Source organism: Gorilla gorilla, chromosome 14 (assembly GCF_029281585.2).
Source record: "Gorilla gorilla gorilla isolate KB3781 chromosome 14, NHGRI_mGorGor1-v2.1_pri, whole genome shotgun sequence".
Classification (NCBI taxonomy): Eukaryota; Metazoa; Chordata; class Mammalia; order Primates; family Hominidae; genus Gorilla; species Gorilla gorilla.
This window is the reverse complement of record NC_073238.2, coordinates 62,103,900-62,118,174: the sequence shown is the minus strand read 5'-3', so window position 1 is coordinate 62,118,174 and position 14,275 is coordinate 62,103,900. Positions and strand designations below refer to the sequence as shown.

General features: G+C 41.6%; 1 long non-coding RNA gene across 1 annotated transcript; it reads right to left on the bottom strand.

Annotated features, from left to right (window-relative positions):
* Nucleotides 1–1,326: 1,326 nt before the first annotated feature.
* LOC109029419 (uncharacterized) lies at nt 1,327–13,141 on the bottom strand. Its single transcript, XR_002008483.3, has 4 exons — nt 13,021–13,141; nt 11,986–12,086; nt 5,332–5,481; nt 1,327–1,947 (listed from the first exon to the last, which is right to left on the bottom strand). It is a non-coding gene; the product is annotated as an uncharacterized lncRNA (long non-coding RNA).
* Between the last annotated feature and the right edge of the window lie 1,134 nt (nt 13,142–14,275).

Sequence of the window (14,275 nt, the reverse complement as noted above, 5' to 3'; positions counted from 1 at the left end):
CATGGCCATTAGTGCTGTGAAAAGTTGCTCATGGTGGGGGTTAGGAGGGATGGAGGATGAAGTCTTGATACTGAGAACAGCTCCTCAGGAGCCACTCACAGCTGTATAAAGCCTGTGCTTATCCTTATATGTTAGGAGGCTGGAATCTGAGCAAGAAAGGGAAGTGGACATCTGGATTTTACATGTGTGGTAGATGTGTAATAGAATGTCAATGGAAGGTCAATATCCAAAATTTGGTTGAAGTCTGTATTAGTCTGTTTTCACGCTGCTGTTAAAGACATACCTGAGACTGGGTAATTTATAAAGAAAAAAGTTTAATGGACTCACAGTTCCATGTGGCTGGGAGGCCTCACAATCATGACAGAAGGTAAAAGGCACATCTTACATGGTGACAGACAAGAGAGAAATGATAGCCAAGCAAAAGGGGAAACCCCTTATAAAATCATCAGATCTCGTGAGACTTCTTCACTTCCATGAGAACAGTATGGAGGAAACTGCCCCCATGATTCAATTATCTCCCACTGAGTCCCACCCACAACATATGGGAATTATGGGAGCTACAATTCAAGATGAGATTTGGGTGAGGACACAGCCAAACGCTATCAAAGTCCAAAACCTTAGACTAGGGGATAAGTATCCTCACATTTGGAAAGACAAGTAATAGACACATCCAAGCCAGTCTTACTAAAAGATAGAAAATCTGATCCAGCAAATAGCACCCCCAACCCGGCCGCATTTTCAGCTTATAAAGAAATGAAAAGAAATTCGAATGGGTTTTATTGGAAGGAGTCCACATAAATAGAGATCTCTGCCCTTTTTCTCAGGGTGTTTCCAACAACTCTTCCCCTCCTCCAGCAATTGAGACCTCCCAGGAGGACCCCTGTAGAGACTGGCAGTGCCCGCAGCCTACAGAAGGGAGGATTGGTTCTTCAGTCCTGATGGGAGGTCTGTTGGGGAGTGTCACCATCTGTATGGAGCATGGAGGGGGAGTTCCTGGGAAACCTCATGTGTCCACAGATGTGACATTAAGACTGAAGCCTGTGTCCTGCAAGTTCTGAAGGCAGGAGGGTATCTGAAGTAGCCCACAGAGGCAGAGAGGGTGGGTGGGCTGTACCTGGGCGGATTTATAACAATGCTGATTTCCCAAGGACCAAAGTAACAGGGCCATCTGGATGAGATCCTTTCCAAAGATCACCTACAGTTAGATCTTTTGGGGGTTTGACTGCTGAGGATAGGAGATGGAGGTGATGCAGGATTTTTGCTCCTTAGTTCAGCTAAATGTGTGTTCTTGTCTCACAGCTAGAAAAAATTAGGCATGCAGAAACATTGAATGGTGAGAAGGATGGAATTTATTAAGCGAAAAAAAGCTCTTGGCAAAAGAGGGGAGGTCCTGCCAACAGGTTTTCACCTCCCTAATTGAATATCAGGGCTACCACACACGTGCTAAAGAGGCCACTCCTCCCTTGCATAAGGCATGAATTCCTGGTGGCTCCATCCCATTCCCCCAGTGCGCAGGCAGGCATGCACTGGCAAGCCATAGATAGTATTGGAAAAGGCAGCATTTGATTGGTTGAAAGGCCTTATTCAGAAAGAATCAATTGGGAAAGGGTGGGGCAAACAGGGCAGAAGTTTTCCCTCTCGGTTGCAGGTTTCATCTGGAACCAGCACTCCAGTCTTTCAGCTTTCAGGCTGCTTTAAGCTTGAAGGGGGGGTCTCACCGGAGACCCTTCCCTATCTGCCTAGGCATTTGTCTGCCTCCTGCCTTTATTAGAGCAAGATTGAAAGAGGCTGGCCAGAGAGCCCCTTGCCCAGGTCTGAGAGCTCAACACAGCTGCGGGGAACCTTGGAAGTATGGACGTCTTCATCACTTGAGGGCTGATGTCCAGCTGGGGTGATCTCAGGGGGAGTTTCTGTAGTTTGTTCCTCTTCCCCTTTGGCTCTATGAGGCTGAGAGAGAAGGAAGATAGAGAAGGAAAGGCAGAAAAGACATGAGAGACCAGTTTGGGCACCCTTATACCTACAGTAGTTGTCTGACCTGCAGGCTAGGCCTGGGTTAAAGAGGAGGAGAAAGTTGTAAATGTGATCTTGGTGTTTTGATATGACTCTACTGGACTTTCAATATCTAAGAGTGAGTCTTAGTTAAAGTGAATGAAAGTGGTGGGAGCTGCCTGAGCTCTTGTCCAGGGATGGGATAGAAAGCTTTGACATAACAGACCAGCAATGGGAGAAAAAAAGAAGTGTTTCCTGGTTGTACCTTGTTGTGACCATCTCATGTAATAAGCCACACAGAACCTGATATATTGCTGTAAATGGCAAATTCTTGGTAAGTGCAAAGTGAAAGGCAGTTTTGTGATCATCCTTTTTATCTTCCCTGTGTACCAAGTGAGTCAGAACTAAATGACCACTTTGCAGACACAGAGGGCACGAGGTAACAAGAGTTAAGCAATGCCTGACAACCAAAAATCCAAGAATGTCAGTAATCAAATCATACTTTAAAGTTCACCCTCTGACCCACTTGCCTGGGAAAATGCCAAGGAAATGAATAGGAAAGATGAAGTCTGTTAATACACAATACGCATTTGTATTGAACAAATGTGCTGTCCCTCCCAGGGAGCAGGATGATGTTGACCCACCTTGAGTGACATTTCCCAGATGCTGTCCCTGAAAAGCCCCCTTTATAAAGCCTTCAAGACATTTCAGTAAACTGGGGAAGGAGTTGTGGTTTTCAATGGTCCACAGGTCATGGGAATAGCAGGGTGTGAATCCATTCCTGCTCTTCTTGGCTTTGGTGTGGGATTAGCATAATTCCATCTTTTTGTAATCCTAAATCTTGCCATTTCTCCACGCCTGCATCTTATAAGTAGAGAAGAGCCTATGTACAAACTCTCAGGGTAAGGAGGATCTGGAAGGCATGACTATGCTAGTGAATATCAATTTTCATGACATGAAGTGGCCTGGGGAAAGCATAGATGATTGAAATACATACATAATCCAAAAATGTCGTCTTAGTCAATTGCATTAATCCTTACCAGGCATCTTCACTGAGACCTTAAGTTCTTAATAGACTAGTTTGAGTTTTATATTTTTTTTCTTCTTGCCAACCTAATACTTGGGGATAATGACAAGCACTGAAATGAAAAGAAAGTAGGTAAAGTGATGGAACAGGGTAGTCGAATTCGTAAACTGGATCATCAGCCTTTGAATGCTTTGGAGTCAGCTATAAATACTGTTTTGTGATTATGTGTAAGCATCTGGGTGATTTAAACCCACAGTCTGTGAAATGTGACAGGATAGATGTACCCTGCACCTGTTTTTCTTCCTCTTTGGATTTGTTAATAATGAAGCTTATACAACTCAAGAAAATTACCACTGACAGAATCACAGGAGGCTCAGTGCTTTGGGCGGTATAAATTTTAGGCGATTGAGTCTGCATGTGAAACAAACCTTTGTTGGGTCAGACCAGTTCCTGGAATAGAACACTACTGAGATTTGCCATGATTGATTCTGAGAATCTTGGGGTCACTTTCTCTAGTATTGTTAGAAAAAAAAAACCCACACATAAAATCAATACAGTCAGGAATAGCATCTACTGAACAGTTTAACATGTCCTTCTCTCCTTTAGGAATTAGCTTATTTTTCATTCACAGGAATACTTTGCTCTTTTGAATGCTGACCCTACCTTTATTCGAGCTGACTGGAGGCAATAATTTAGCAACAAAAAAAATTTCTATTTATTAAATGCATGACAGAAGTTGACTCATTAATGTGGAGACAAACATTTAAGGAAACAGAACCTGTCTAAATCCAGCTACCCTGTTATTCAGCTGTAGCCCAGGGACCTGCCTGAGCCTGTGTACAGCTCTCTGCCCCCACTGAGACCTCCAAATACTGTCTGCTCCTGATTACCTTAATTCATATATATACCCCTATTCATTTCATTCATTTGCCATATACCCCTCAATCATTTCATTCATTTATTGTATATCTTATTTATTTATTTACTTTTTGAGATGGAGTCTTGCTCTGTCACCCAGGCTGGAGTGCAGTGGCATGATCTCGGCTCACTGCAAACTCTGCCTCCCAGGTTCAAGCCATTCTCCAGCCTCAGCCTCCCGAGTAGCTGGGACTACAGGTGCATGACACGTGTCCAGCTAAATTTTTGTAATTTTAGTAGAGACGGGGTTTCACCATGTTGGTCACGATGGCCTTGAACTCCTGACCTCAGATGATCCACCTGCCTTGGCCTCCCAAAGTGCTGGGATTACAGGCGTGAGCCACCACGCCTTGCCTCTTGTTCATTTAATCCATTGTTATACATCTTGCTCATTTTGTTCATTTGCTGTATATCTCCTTGTTTAGCTCATTGATTTGTCATTCAGCTCTGCTCATTTGCTGGGACAGGGCTGGCCAATGGGAACAGAAAAAGCTTCAGGACAGAAGAAATGACAGGAACCTTGTCTCCTTATAACGAAGACTGAATGAATGTGGGAAAACCTCAATCAAATCCAGGGCAGTCTCACTATCCAAGGAACCAGGTTGAACTTTAAAAGGGCCAGGGTACCCCAATCCTGTCTAAAATATGGGTTTGGTTTCCAAGTAAGAAGAACCAGTAGCTGGTTACAACTCTCAAGGGAATTGACAAGTACTAGGCAAAGTATATGAGGTTGCCTGGCTCACTGGTTGGAACTGAGGACCACTGCTTGAGTCCCCTCTCTTTGGAGTGGTGGTAGGTGGTTGGGGGAAGGGGGGATTAAGATGGTAGCAGGTTCTGGTCAAGGTAGGAACACCCTGTGGAATGGGAACAATGCAGAAAAGCCATAACCTTATGCTGGTATTGCACTTAGAACGCTCTGCTTCTAGATATTCAGATTTGAGGTAAGAGATAGCTAAGAATTTTTCAATTTGATGATGGACTGGACTTTATTGCTTCATAGTTAAGCAATCAGATGACTGATCTTAGTCTATTTTCAGTAGCCAGAGTTGGGTGACGCTTCTTGAGGACAGGCTCTGTGCCTTATTCACCCTCCTATGTGTTTCAGCACCTATCACTAGGCATTGGGCATAGTCAACATGTCAAGGCAACATTTGAATACGTATTTGATTGTTTTGATATTGAGCTTTTCTCTATCAACCTTATCTATTTTTTTTCTCATTTCTATAGACTTTGTGGTTAGAAAGACCCGGATTTCGATTCAAGTTGTGTTAGTATAGCTGCAAGACTTCAGGCAAGTTACCTTCTCTGAGCCTCCTTACTCACCTCTGAATTGTGGATGACACAGCTATATCTTAGCATTATTGTGAAGATGCAGTAAAGTAGAAAGTATAACATACCTAAGGGTGCTAACAAGGAGGTGCTGAATCTTTTGCTGAATCTCCTTACTGTCCCGGACCATTGCGACACCCTCCCTCAGTGGTTAGTGTGCCTCTTCATGCATCACTCTAAACTATTGTTTTTATCATAAGATGTATTATCTTTATTTCCTAGTAAAAAAAAAATAAGTTAATTTATGCATGGATATAGGTCTGGAGTTCAGCATAGCCATGATTCAAATCCCATTCTTTCTGACTCATATGCCCACAGACTCTTTTTTCTCTTATTTCTCTCTCTGTTGCAATTAGCAAGATTCTAGCATTAACCACATTTTATTTTACTCTGGCACTTTGAAAATTGGATCAAGTTTTGCAGTTTTGTATTCTCGCAGAATCACTTATGATAAACATAAAGCAGACAAAACAAAATGCTAAATTGCTGTGGTTATGTTTTGCTGACTCAATGTTCCATTCCTCAACTTGCAGAAATTGGTTTCCTTTGTGCATACGTCTGCACTTTCACATATACCTACGTGTGGTCAGCTGAAAAATGACTCCTCGAAAGATATTCATATCAAACTCCTGGCAGCTATGAATGTGACTTTATTTGGAAAAAGGGTCTTTGCAGGTGTAATTAAATGAAGGATGTTGAGATAAGGTGATCATTTGGGATTGCTCAGGTTGGCCCTAATTCGAATGATGAATGTCTTTATGAGAGAACGGCAGAGGGAGATTTGAGACAGATAGGAGTGAAAACACAGAGAGGAGGAGGAGGCAATGTGACCACGGAATAAGACATTGGAGTGAAGTAGCCACAAGCCAAGGAATGCCTAAAGCCACCAAAAGCTGGAAGACGCAGGAAAGGAGCCTCCTGGAGAGATTTCTGAGGGAGCACAGCCCCACCGATGCCATGATTTCAGCCTTCTGGTTCCCAGAATTGTGAAAGAGTAAATTCCTGTTGTTTCAAGTGGCCAAGTTGGTGGTAATTTGCTACTGAAACCCCAGGAAAGTAATATACCATGTTTTTATCTGTATATGATAAATATAATTATAAGAAATTATATCTCTTGAGGACCTACCCTCTTCTGTGATTTCTATCTCAGACATTGCTCCAAGCTTTGAAGCAACTATCAGCTTTGTTTCTTATCTTAACTAAGATATAAATCTTAATGCAGCAGCTGCCTCAGCTGGTAGTGTAGCTGCAGCGTCTCCGCTAACCCATCTTGAATAGAGCAAGGTCAGATGACTTCGAGTGGAGTTTGGAGAGTTTGGAAAACTGGGTCTTGAAGACCCAAGGTCAGCTTTTTTGTCTCTAATCATTTGCTTAGAGGAAGGCAGAAAGGTGAGGTCAGAATTTCCATTAAATATGGAAAATATTAATTAGGGAAATGGGCAAAGAAGATTGTCTCATTACCTGGCAAATTAATTTTAGCTCACCAGCAACATGGTGCCACTAGATTTGAAGATCCTGCCAATGAGTAGTTTAATACATTCTTTGCAAGGAGGTGACAACTGCCACAGTGAAGAGTATGCATCATTTTAAAATGAAAGTAAATTCCTGTAGAGTACTATTGAGGTAAAAATCAGAGTGATCTCTTAACATCTAGAAATGAATAAAATGACCAAGGGTTATGTGTAAGTGATTTGTAGTGAATAATTGCAGACTTAAGATGGAAAATGAAATAGATTAAATCTTAAAGACTTGAGATAAGGATTCTGTTTCTGAAGCTAATGCGGTGCAATATCTGTATCTTACTAGTGAGGAGAGAAAGAAGAATGGCATTCTGATGAAAGAAACCTGTCCACAGCGATGAGTTCTCTAAGGGCCTATTTTCATTGTCAGAAAATCCAAGAGAAAAATTACGTTGCAAGGGCACAGAATTAATCTTTCTCTGAACAGCAACAATAACAAAAATGCAATTAAAATATATAGATTTACACCTGGAAGTCAATCTGTTCAAAAGGATGCAGTTCCTCTTTGAGTGTCAGGTGAGTAGGGACTCACACATGAATTAAAAAATCTTCCTGGTTACAAGAGCTGTGGAAGTTGGGTTTGATTTCAGGTCAGAGTTGTTGGTCACTCAGAGGTGGCCTAGCTCTGTGCTGCAGGAAGGGCAAATTAATTCTGGTGAGCAAAAAATAGAAGTGGAGATGTTCCTCTTCTTCCCCATTTTGTCACAATTTTATAACTTCTCTATTTTAACTGTAATATCCATCATAAATTCTATTTTTTCATGGCTGATACTGGGTCAGAGACATCACACAACTGTCCCTATGGCTCAGGTCCCTTCCTCTCTCTCTCTTTCTTCTTTCTTTTTCTTTTCTTTTCTTTATTTCTTTTTTTTTTTAAATAAGTCCCTATCATTATCATAGTGCTTGAATGAAAGGTAAAAAAAAAGAATATAGAGGGCAACAGTCCTTTCCCCCCAACTGTTAATGCCTACATGTAGTTTTCTAGGGAAATAGGTAAAAAAGAATGTGTAATTTTTGGAAATCAGCTATTCAGTGGTAAATATAAGGCATGATTCTTCTTTTCATGTAAATATAAGAATTTTTAAAAAGTACCAAGAAAGAAAACTAAAATAAGGAAAACAGTGAGTGTTATCTCTTGGAGATTCCTATCACTATCACATCTGGGTTATCTGGGACTCCTGGACAAGGTTTTATTCATGTTGGGTGTATATTATCATTGTTGTGTAACAAACTAGCTTAAGACTATCATCTTCAAATAGCAGACATTTATTATATCTGAGTTTCTCTAGATCAGAAACCAAGAAGCGGCTTAGCTGGTGGTTCTGTCTCAGAGTCTGACCTGGGGTTGTTGTGAAGTTGTTGGCTAGGGCCGTAGTCACCTCAAGGCTCGACCGTGGGAGGATCTGTTTCCAAGCTCATTCACGCAGTTGCTGGCTCTTGGCAGAATGGGCAGTTAGCAGTGGCTGTAGCCAGGTTGGCCTTGGTGAGTGGAAGTCCATGTTGCTGAGCGCATGCATAACCTCCATTCTTGCCTCTATGGCCTCTTTGTGAACCAAGTGGGCAATGACAGGAATGGCAGGGAAGGAGGCTGACTAACCTCCACAGACTGGCCGTCCAACCCGCCTGATTATTATAATCCTTCCCTGAGGTCACTTTTTAATGAGCATTCATGAGGGACACAAATATCTTTACACTCTACTCATTTGAACATATCTCTCTACATACTTCTTTCCTAGACTTCCTAGCCACCAATTTTCTAGTTGTGCTTCTTTCAAGTCTCTGACCATCCCGCCAAACAATTTATTAGCCACAGCTCATAAATTGGTATAGACATGTATCTTTGGGCATCTCTCTTTCCTGAAAAGTGAACAATCTGGTGCATTGCTTGAAGTTCAGCCCACTGGAAGAACCTCCCTTCACCTTCTGAGTTTTTCCAGATTGGGACTGTAATATTGCAACTCTCCACTTTGGTTGGTAACTGCATATTGTGCAGAACTATGTGTAATCCAAGCCTTAGATTTTTTTCTTCAATCAAATGATCATAGAGAACTCCCTAAGAGGCCATAGATATTGTGTGTGTGTATGTGTGTGTGTGTGTGTGCGTGAGAGAGAGAGAGAGAGAATATAATGTATCATGATTGAGGCCATGGGCATCTGGGTCATTTCTTGTCAGACTTGTGTCTAAAGACCTGCTTAAGCCTGACCTCATAGTGCTGCTGTGCATGCCCATCTCTATAGCTGGATGAGTTAGAACACACCCAGTTCATGATGCGCAGTTCAGGTTTAATGTTAACTTGATATCCTATGGACAAGTATTCAGTCTCTACCAATGCCCAGCAGCAAACCAGATGCTGTTTCTCGAGATGAGTGTAATTATCTTCAGAGGTTGGAATAACTTTGTTCCAAAATCCTAACCATCTTCACTAAAATTCATGTATAGGGGCCTGCCAAAGGCTTCAAACAGCATCTTTATAGGCCACTGCCACTTCAAGCACCACCAGATCTGCTGAGTTGTACAGGCCATGTAGCAGAGTACCTTGCATGGCAGCCTGGGCCTGTTGCAGAGCCCTCGCTTATTTTGAGCACCACTCAAAACTGGCAGCTCCTATGGATCACTTGGTAAGTGGGTTGAGGTATACATTGCCCCTCAAATCAAAAGAAGGCTACTAGGTGTTATACTTCTTTCTTATTGGCAGGGAGGACCAAGTGCAGCAACTGTCTTTCTCTTGGAAAGCCTATCTCAACATTCCCCAGACAAGTGGGCCTCTAGAAATTTCACTGAGGTGGCAGGCCCTGGAATTGTTGTGGAATTTATTTTCTATTCTTTGGTCTATTAGTATCTTATCAATATATTTAGAGTAGTTACTATTCCCTGATCACCAGGACCAATCAACATCACATCATCAATGTAACGGACATCCTGTGGAGAGGAAAGGCAGTCAAGGTCCCTGCAAACTTGATCATGACATAGGTCTGGAGAGTTGATATACCACTGAAGTAGGTCAGTAAATGTATTTGGCCAGTCTTCCTAGCTGGAAGCAAACTGCCTCTGATGGTCTTTACTAATAGATCTAGAAAAAAAAATAATTTCCCAAATAAATTCCTGCATAACAAGTACCAATGGATGTGTTTCCAAATGAAACCACATTTGGAAGAACAGCTGCAATTGGAGTCCCCACCTAATTACACTTGTCATAGTTCACTGTCATTCTCCAAGACCTGCCTTCTTTGGAAGCCGAACAGTCAAGCTGAATAGGAATGTGTTAGGAGTTGGGAATAAGCACCCCTGCATCTTTCAAGTCCTTGATCATGGCATTAATCTTTGCAATTTCTACAAGAATGGTATGACTTTTGGTTTACTATTTTCCTAAGTAAGGGCAGTTCTAGTGGCTTCCACTGGACTTTCCTACAGTACTAAGCCTTATTCCATGGTCAGGGAACCAATGCGGATATTCTTTCAGTTTGTAAGCATATCTATTCCAATTACACCTTCTTGAAATGGTGTAAAAACCGTACATTGTGTTTAGACTCACTGGGCCTACTATAACAGACCTGAGCCAAACTCCATTGATCTCCATTCACCTGACCTCCACAAGCTTCTTTTGCTCTGATGTGATAGAGAAGTGACACTTAGGTCTCCAGGAATTAGTGACAGTTTAGAGTCAGTATCTGGTAAACCCCTAGAAAGCCTGATTATTTCCCCTTCCTCAATGTGCAATGACTCCAGTAAATGGCTTCAGGTACATTTTGGGACAGCTGAGAAGATTAATAGTATACAGGCACTTTTTTGGAAGCAAGCAGGATTTCTTCTTAGAAGGATCTGGCCTCCTCTTTATTTAAGGAGATCTGGGTCTATCAGCTGGCTGAAGCTGGGGATTGAGTGAGGGACTGTGACTCTGTTATGGTGATTCAAGTTAGACTTCTGTTCACTATGTCTAGAGCTTTCCTCCTATACAGATCAAGTAAGATTTTAATCGGCTGACCTTATATTTCAGTTCTAGGGTTACCATGATCAACTAGCCAATAATGAAGATCTCAGACTATATGAATACTGCTTTGGCTTTGCTGTGCATTATGGTGACCAGGCACAACTTGCTTGTGGATTGCAGAATCAGCTCTTGCCTGAGAGTTTTCATCCTACCCTTCTCGACAATTTGCCCTGCAGATTTTGCTTTGCCTAGCCAACCCCGACAGTCACTAATTCCTTGCAATAAGTCTCTTAATGCATATTTCCCATTGGTTCTTTTTCTCTGGTGGAGCTCTGACTGATACAGAAGCCATGCTTCCTCCCACTATTTTCAAGCTTTTATTCTCATGTCATTCCCTCATATTTCATTATTTGTCTCCTCATTGTTCAGTAGCAGCCATGGTATATCAAACAAGATCATCTTTAGTGGCATAAAACTGATTAATGTCTTATTTCAAAGAGAGATTTATTATTCTCATATAACTATTCATCTAAAGGTGGCAGTCCAGGCTCATTCCTCAAGGGAAACCTCAAGGATCAAGGTTCCTTTTAACCTCCCACTACCATCCTTAGGACATGCTTTTCCCACTCTTGATTTTAAGAAAATAGCAAAGTTCTTCTAACCTTTTCTCTACAGCTTTGTGCCTGGATAGTAGCAGGAAGGAAGAGGAGGAGCAAGAGTGGAAGGCTTGTACCAACTAGTTCTTATCCTTTTTAATGAGGAAAACAAGAGCATCCCTATTCTGCTCTTATCTCACCGAGTTCCATGGCCATTCTGAGCTGCAGTGGAGTCTGGGGAGGTGAGTGTTTTTTACTGGGCATATTTTCTTCCCAAATAAAAACGGGGTTGTCTATGGAAGGAAGAGAGGCATAATGGATATTGGAAGTTCCTACTGCTTGTGATTTTTTTCTTTTCCAGAATTTGTATGTGTTGAAGTTGGTGGATAGACATGAGAAGCAGATTGAGGGATCTGTGGAAAGGGAGAGGAAGAGGAGGAGGGGGCTGTCAGAGGAGTAATGGATGCTAGAGGAATGGATTCCCTCCAGTTTTAGTAAATTTAGGTAATTTTCACTGCATGTAAACTCTCATTCTCTTCTTAAGAGAGAAGGCTTGGGAGATAAAGATTCCTTAAACTTCAAGCCACTTCTGCTGCCTTTTCTCTCTGAAAGGAGAACCTCTTTTTCCCCATTATTGCTTGCTGAGTCTTACGAGGGTTTGCTTTGGCCCACGATACCTGTTTGGTGATCTTGTGTCTTCTCTGTCAACAACCAAAGTGACTTCTTTGGGTTTGGATTTCCATTTTTCCATTCCTTGGAGACATTGTTTGTAAATTTGCTGTCAAAGTAAGAGAATGACTCTCAGCTTATGATTTTAGGCTGAGTGGTTAGCAAGGACAGAATTTATAACATCAGTGAAAGAGTTCCTTTCAGGCAGGTGGAACTTGGGAAGATACCAAGTCACACCATACAGAAGTCTCCTACTTGGCCTAAACACAGATATGGCTGTGGAAATTCTCCTTAAACTCATTGTAGTGGCACTGATTACCCAGGTCCCATCTGAATGCTTCCTAAATCCCTGTGGAATAAACTTTGAACAGGGTGGTCTACCCTGCAGAAACCTTCTATCCTATGGTCATGACAATATTTAATTAACAAGACATCAGCTGTACTGAATATTAGTTAAGTGGCAGGCCTTTCTGCCAACAACTTATTAGTATGCCATCTTCTGACACTGTACCAGAATAGAACATTGATTATTTGGGGGCGGGGCTGTGGTAGTTAACTCATTTGTGATGTGCAACTCTGTACTATATCCTCTAGTATATCTTATAAATCATACATATATAAATTGACAAACTGACAGGATGAAGCTACGTAAGCTACTGCACCATAAAATTTCTGCATCTAGACTAATAATAAATATAGTGAGATAAACCTAGTGTCACAGTTCATAAACTTTTGAGAAAATAATGTTAATTTCTCTTTTGCTCCAAGATAAGTATTGCCAGTCTAAATGGAAAACTATTCAAATTATCAGGCTTAGATTAGTAGGCTTTAATAATTTAAGTCATATCTTTGATTTCTAAGCTGTCTCCATGGTAACCTAGTTGGAAGTCTTCGTGGCAACTAAGTGGGTGAGAACATGTCCCAAGGCCACTCTGACTTGTGGAAAACTGCCAATAGCTGTTAATTCTTATCAGATACAGAGCATCTCATTAGAGCTGAATTATCCCCAAAAATTTTGTACTGAAGAAGATTTAGACACTTACATTTCAGAATGGGGGACTCCACTGCTCTCTGCCTGACATGTCACACCTACCCCCATGTCCTACCCCTCCAGCCCATGTTCTCTATTGTGGTGTGGCCAATGTCCAAATTCCCTGATTCTGTTAGAAATTCAAATTTCTCAGAGGCAGAATGGCTTGTGGTTGCTAATATGGTCATCGTTTGTGACATTTATGTGCCCTCTATGATCCATACTCTGTGATGACTTTGTGATTTTCTGCCTTCGCCAAGCCAGGCATATACTTTGTCAGCTGATCTATCACCACATTTGAATAAAGTTCTCTTAATGTTCATGACCCACTTCTGCATAATAACAACGTAAAGTGAAGGAAGAGGAAGGAAGGCTTAGAGCACTCAATTCTTCATTGCCTGCCATCCCATTCTCTGGCAGCTCATTAGACAAAGCTGCCAAATCCCAAGGTGAGATGTCAGGCTACTTTGGAAACTACATTTACTAAAAACTTCATTTGTAACAGACACCTAGGGGAACATAAGAGAGTGTCACAGAACAATTAGCTGACGATATTTTTTTTTCTGAATCTATTATTTATCCTTTTCTTGCAACTGTCAGAACATATTTGTTTGGGCAGTCATTTCAAAATGCTGGCAGGAGTTTGTAGAAATCCATTTTTTAGTTTATCTTCTATGGTGGTCTCATGGAGCAGTTGTCTTGTTCATGCCCTAGAGAGATACAGCCCACAGGAATTCAGAGAGTTAAGGCTGAGTAGTTAGGAATTCAGGGAGCATTCAGATGGGGCCTGGATAGTCAGTGCCACTAGAATGAGTTTAAGGAGAATTTCTATAGCCAAAACACCTTTGTTTGGGCAAAGTAGGAGACTTCTGTATGGCGTGACCGGTATCTTCCTATGTCCCACCTGCCTAAAAGTAACTCTTTCATTGATGTTGTAAATTCTGCCCTTCATAACTACTCACTTACCTAAGTTAGGGACTTCAGGTAAGCTGACTAGGGAAAGTGTGGGATAAGAAATCCTCTCATAAATAGATTGTAATACTTCAACATCTCATTTACTGTTTCTATCCTCTCTTTCTTTTCTTTCTTCCCACAAAAAATTCTTTTAAAAATGGTGATTTCTCAGATTTTTAATCTCCTCAGATCAACCACAATCCTGCATTCCGTGGTTTAATTGGCCATGGGAGAGACTGCTAGCTGTCTGAAACAAATTTGCGCTCCTCTTTACACAGTGGGCAGCTGCCCAGTGAGACTACACTTCCCAGAAG